This window comes from Cebus imitator, unplaced genomic scaffold, assembly GCF_001604975.1.
Source record: "Cebus imitator isolate Cc_AM_T3 unplaced genomic scaffold, Cebus_imitator-1.0 Scaffold385, whole genome shotgun sequence".
Taxonomy (NCBI): Eukaryota; Metazoa; Chordata; class Mammalia; order Primates; family Cebidae; genus Cebus; species Cebus imitator.
In genome coordinates, this window is record NW_016107700.1 from 9,832 (window position 1) to 16,630 (window position 6,799).

Below are 6,799 nucleotides of genomic sequence, written 5' to 3' on the forward strand. Positions count from 1 at the left end.
CCTGCCTCAGCCTCCTGAGTAGCTGGGATTACAGGCACGCGTCACCATGCCCAGCTAAGTTTTTGTATTTTTAGTAGAGACGGGGTTTCACCATGTTGACCAGGATAGTCTCGATCTCTTGACCTCGTGATCCACCCGCCTCGGCCTCCCAAAGTGCTGGGATTACAGGCTTGAGCCACCGCGCCCGGCCGGAAGAGTCCCTTATAAAACCATCAGATCTCAGGGGAACTCACTATCGCCAGAACGGCCTGAGGGAAGCCACTCCCATAATCCAATTACCTCCACCTGGTCTCTCCCTTAACACATAGGGATTACAGGAATTATAATTCAAGATGAGATATGAGTGGGGACACAGAGCCTAACCACATCAAATACAGAGCCTCCTATTAAATCTCTTTTTCTTCTTTTTTTTTGAGACAGAGTCTTGCTCTGTCACCCAGGCTAGTGTGCAGTGGCACAGTCTCGGCTCACTGTAACCTCCACCTCCCGGGTTCAAGTGATTCTCCTGCCTCAGCCTCCGGAATAGCTGGGATTACAGGCATGTATCACCATGCGTGGCTAATTTTTGTATTTTTAGTAGAGACAGGGTTTTGCCATGTTGGCCAGGCTGCTCTCGAACTCCTACCTCAGGTGATCCTCCTGCCTCTGCCTCCCAAGTGCTGAGATTACTGGCATGAGCCACCATGCCCAGCTTTAGAAACCAGTTTAGAGAGCACAGGCCACAGACATTTCTGTGACTCATAGTTTTCCTGGGTGCGCCCTCAGGCTCTGGCTCAACAAGTCTCAATTGATTGACACTCTGGCCTCTGTCTCTCATTTGATGATAAGAGACTGGAGGGCACATGCCAAGGGATCACAGGCATATCCTGTTCTCCTTCATACAAGCCCAGGCTGAGCAGAAGAGAGTTCAGTCCTGAATCAAACTGAGGCACCACACTTTTAGAAAATGGACCAGATCACTGTTAGTATAAACCTTTATCGGAGAATGCTGGGTCTGCTAAGGCTTCAGATGAACACTCTAACTTGTGAAAGGATGCAACCTTAGCAGGAAGGGTCTGTTAAAGGTTAGCTTGTTACCGGAGGAGTTGGTCAAAGATGGATCCTTGGAAAAGAGGGAAATTGTTTTTGTGGATTGGTAGCCATTGTTTGACCAAGAGGTATGGGGGACAGTAGGTAGGGGGTAAGGTCATGTGCAAGAAGGGATTAGGAGGACCAGCTGGGGCTGCTGGCTTAGGGACAAGGACATGAGAGGACCAGTGTAGAATTTTTTTTTTTGAGACAGGGTCTCGCTCTATTGCCCAGGCTGGAGTACAGTGGCACAATCATAGGACACTACAGCCTCAACCTCCCAGGCTCAAGCAATCCTCCTGCCTCATCCACCCAAGTAGCTCCTTATAAGAATCTAATGCCTGTTGATCTGCAGTGGAACAGTTTCATACCCAAACTATCCTCCACCTCACCCCACCCCCTACCCCCATCCATGGAAAAACTGGTGTCTTCCACAAAACTGGTCCCTGGTGCCAAAAAGGTTGAGGACTGTTGTCCTACCTCATTCTGGACTTCACATTAATGTGGAAATTTTGCCCAGGATTTTGTCAGCACGTTGTCAGCAACCGTCCCTATTTTCGAAACTGTCCCTATTTTTGAAACGGACCCTATTTTTGTTAGTAACCGCCTCTTTCTGCTTCTGTGCCTCAGTTTATTGCTTACTAACTGGAAACCCTTAAGAGAAACGGCCTCGTTGTCTAAAAGCTGCTGTGTTGTCTAAAGTCCTGAGTTACTTCCTCTGCCCCTTCACCTATAAAAACTATGTACTTTTCTTAGCTGGGGTCCACACTTTTGGATGTGAACCCTTCTGGCCCGCCAGCGTAATAAAGTGTGTTCCTCCAATCCCCTGAGTGCCGCTTAAGATTTTCCAGAACAATATAAGCTATCTCTTTCATATCCAGAGCTTTAATCAACTTTTAAAATAAACTTACTTCTCTCTCAGTAATAGCCTAGGGAGGGCTGTAGTGGGTGGGCATAGTGGGTGGAGCCCATCTGAAACTTTGTCAGTTTCTCAGACTCCCCTGCCATCTTCAGAGTGGTAGAGAGCTCTTCCTCGCTCATCTTTCAGTATCTAGTTTTCTTCTATTTTCTTCTTTGAACATTCCCTTGGGCAGGGGTATAGCCTGGAGTTCGTTATATTAGTTGTCTACTGCTGTCCAAACAAATTACCACAAATGTAGTTGCTTAAACAACTCTTTCCTATCTTCTCACAGTTCTGTGGGTCAGAATAAAACTGATCCAATTGTCTTATAGACAATTATTTTGGAACAACATAGAAATTGACACTTCTGGTCTTAAAGCTTGAAACTTACATTTGTTTTATCTGAGTTCCTTCCTCAGGAAACTGACCCACTAGGCCACTCTAAGAAGTATCAGGCCAGGCGTGGTGGCTCATGCCTGTAATCCCAACACTTTGGGAGGCCAAGGTGGACAGATCACCTGAGGTCGGGAGTTCAAGACTATCCTGGACAACATGGTGAAACCCTGGTCTCTACTAAAATTACAAAAATTAGCCAGGCATGGTGGTATATGCCTGTAATCCCAGTTACTCCAGAGGTTGAGGCATGGGAATTGCTTGAACCTGCAATGTTATGTATAGAATGTTATGTATAGCACCAACTCACCAGATCATGGCATGCAAACAGGGAGATGCCAGACCTCTCATTCATCATGACTGCTGCTTACCATTCCCTAGTTCCTGTTTTTCTACACATTGTTACATTTTTTCCCTACCATATAAACCTCTAATTTTAGTTGGTCAGGGAGAGATAGATTTTAGACTGATCTCCCATCTCCTCTGCTGCAGCACCAATTAGAGCCTTGTACCTTGGCAACAATCATAGTGTCAGTGATTGGTTTTCTGGGTAGAGAGCAGCAGGACCTAGATTGAACTCCCGGTGTTTCAGTAACAAGAAGACTAGGTACAATAAGCTCAGGCAGGTTCTCTGCTTAGGATCTCACAAGGCTGAAATCAAGGTGTTCACCGAGTAGCCTTGCTTTCTGAAGGATCTAGGGGAAGAGTTCACCTCCAAGCTCATTCAGATTATGGGCAGAATTTATTTTCTTCTCAAGCTTTCTGTGTGGCCCCTTCCATATCCAAGCTAGCAACAGTGGGTGGAGCCCATCTCAAGCTTTGAATTACTCAGACATCCCCCTCTGCTGTATCTCTCTGACCTCCTCTCCTGCCTTTCTCTTCTGCTTTAAAGGCTCCTGTGATTACACAGGGCCCACCCAGATAATCCAGGACAATCATTTTAATTTGAAGTCAGATGATTGGCAACCTTAGTTATATCTGCACAGTCCCCGTTGGATGCAGGTAACATAGGCATGGAGTAATACCAGGAAGTAAAGGTCACAGGAGCAAAAATTCTACCTACTACATCCATGATAGAATTCAGGAATACCATAAGCTTGGATGGCAAAACAATTACCTCTTTATATTTTTACAAACATTTACTGAAAAGCACCATTTCTTCCAATTATGAATGTTGGCAACAAATCCACAGTAATAATGGCAGTACCAATAGTAATCTTGTCACCATAAAAATCACAGGCATCACCCAGGTGCGGTGGGTCACGCCTATAATCCCAGCACTTTGGGAGGTCAAGGCGGGCAGACCACCTGAGGTCAGGAGTTTGAGACCAGCCTGACCAACATGGAGAAACCCCATCTCTACTAAAAATACAAGAAAAATTAGCCAGGCATGGTGGTGCATGCCTGTAATCCCAGCTACAAGAGAGGCTGAGGCAGGAGAATCGCTTGAACCCGGGAAGCAGACGTTGCAGTGAGCTGAGATTGTGCCACTGTACTCTAGCCTGGTGACAGAGCGAGGCTCTGTCTCAAAAAAAAAAAAAAAAAATTCACAGGCATCCTCATTTATATTAGAGTTAATGCAGATAATCCTGAAATATCATTTATGTTCATCACTTTCAAAATCACAGCTATTGGGCCAGGCGCGGTGGCTCACACCTGTAATCCCAGCACTTTGGGAGGCTGAGGAGGGTGGATCACAAGGTCAGGAGATCGAGACCATCCTGGCCAACATGGTGAAACCCCGTCTCTAAAAAACAAAACAAAACAAAATCACAGCTATTATTTGATCAGCTACTAGATCTTAGTAATTGTGTTAATAAAGATGCATATTACCATGTCACAGATTTGGTTTTTTAAAATATTTGATAATGTTCATTTTGAATTAATTTCCTTTGTAATCTCGCATATTTTATTTTATGCATTCAAAAGATTATTCTGGCTAGGCACAGTGACTCACACCTGTAATCCCAGCACTTTGTGCGGCCGAGGCGGGGCATCACTTGAGGTCAGGAGTTTGTGACCAGCCTGGCCAACATGGAGAAACCCCGTCTCTACTAAAAATACAAAAATTAGCAGGGCATAGTAGCCCACGCCTGTAATCCCAGCTACTTGGGAGACTGAGGCACAAGAATCATTTGACCCGGAGGTGGAGGTTGCAGTGAGCCGAGATCATGCCACTGCACTCCAGCCTGGGTGACAGAGTGAGACTCCGTCTCAAAAACAAAAAACAAAAAGAGTATTCTAAGGTGTCCATGGGCTCTACCAAACTAACAAAGAGGTTTGTGGCCAAAAAAACAGAGATGAGTTCCTGCCCTCAGGAGTTATGTTTTTCTTTTTTTTTTGCATGGTTGAAATTAAGTTACTCCCATTTCTACATTCCAATCCAAGTGAGTGTAAGAAGAGTTTCAGGGTAAGCTATTCCCTTAGGCAGAAATTGCATGTAACGTTTCTGCTTGTATGTCATTGTGAGAAGTGAAACTTCACAACATCTAGCTGCAAGAGAGACTTGGGGGGTGTAATCTCTACTTACCTTCCAACTGACTACATACAAAGTGACTTTGTACCCAGCTAACTATTATTAACAGGAAGGGGAAACAAACAAACAAAAAAGAAGGGGAGGCCCACCGCAGTGGCTCACGCCTCTATTCCCCTTTGGGAGACTGAGGTGAGCAGATCACCTGAGGTCAGGAATTTGAGACCAGCATGGACAACATGGTGAAACCCCATCTTTACTAAACATACAAAAATTAGCCAGGTGTAGTGGTACAGTCCTGTAAACCCTGATAATTGGGAGGCTGAGGCAGGAGGATTGCTTGAAGCCGGGAGTCGGAGGTTGAAGTGAGCCAAGATCATGCCACTGCATTCCAGCCTGGATGACAGAGTGAGATTTTGTCGTTAAAAAAAAAAGAAGAAGAGGAAGCAGATTATAAGGAGCAATCATGAAAAGAACTAATGACCTCATTTACAACTTAAATGAATAATAGGTATTTTTTGGAAACCAACATAATTTTTACTATAGATGTTAGTGATATCATTAAAACATCATTTTATAAAACATGTTTTATAAGTTAAAGAGTTAACCAGGAGGTTGAGACAAAAGAATCGCTTGAACCTGGGAGGCAGAGGTTGCAGTGAGCCAATTTCTTGCCACTGCACTCTAGCCTGAGCAACAAAGAGCAAAACTCTGTTTAGAAAAAAAGAGTTAATAAGCCTTAAGGCTAAGAATTATGCTCATGAAAGATTGAGATAGAATCTAAGACAGCCTTTGTTTTTGAATGCTGGGAAACATAGGGAGAGGATTTGTAATTTATGAAAGGAAGCATAGTATGGAGCAATCTAATCTATGAGGGGAATCTTTCCCAAGCCTGACCAGTTGACAAGGCTTTTTGGCACAGTAGGTTGTAAATCTCTTCAAGAAAAGACAGTGTAAAGCTTGGCTCTTAAGTAAACTTTTAGGTCCGTGAGATTGCATTCTCCTTTTTAAGTTCCTTGCTGGTGACCATTCAAGAGTACTCTATTAATGAATACCATTTGTACTTTAAGACTGCACAAAGATCAAACGCTTTTGGAAAAATCAGACAACCTTTACTTACCTAACAGAGACAGGATAAAATCAGCACAAGTACAGACAAGGATACGTGGCAGAGAGATCAGCCACTTTATCCCAAGTAGAGTGAGCTGTAGCTTCCTGGGCATTAAGTCCCGTTGGACACAAAGCCTTCCTTAAGCTGTAAATGACTGGGGTCTCTATCAGACTTTCTGGCAACCAGATTCCATTTCTCTGTGTTTCTTTTGTTTTTCCTTCTGACCTGTGTGGCTAGGTGCTAGAAAACCCCTTATCTGGGCCAAGTGTGCCCCGCTTTGTTCCAGGAACAGCTGCAAGTGAAGTATATGTATTAATTCATGTAACTATCTCAAAAATCCAATGAGGTAAGTATTACAGTTATCCCCATTTTACAGATGAGAAAACGAAGCAAGAAAATGAAGTGATTTTCCCACAAAGTTGTATCACTAAGGAGCTGCAGAACCAAGATTCAAACCTCGAGGCATACTTAGGGCACTGAACAGGTTTGAGCCAAAGGGCCACCAGATGGCCAGAGCTGGGTCCCAAACCAACGATAGAGGGAGACACACTGGAGGCGCTGGGGTATAAGAGACCATTGTTAGAGGAGCAAGCCCTTACTAAGGCAGCAAAGTGTGGACTAGATGTAGGAATATATACTGTATAGGATTATATATAGGCTCTTACATATGGAGGAGGTGGTATATACCATAAAAGAATATATATAAACTATATATATTCCTATACAGTATATGGTTAGTCTTTCAATTAAAATCATTATGCAACTTGGAAGAAAGATGACTTATGCTGTAAGAGATGATGCAAAGAGCTTCCAGCTTGAGATAAGTGATTTTTTGAAAAGAAATGGCATGTCT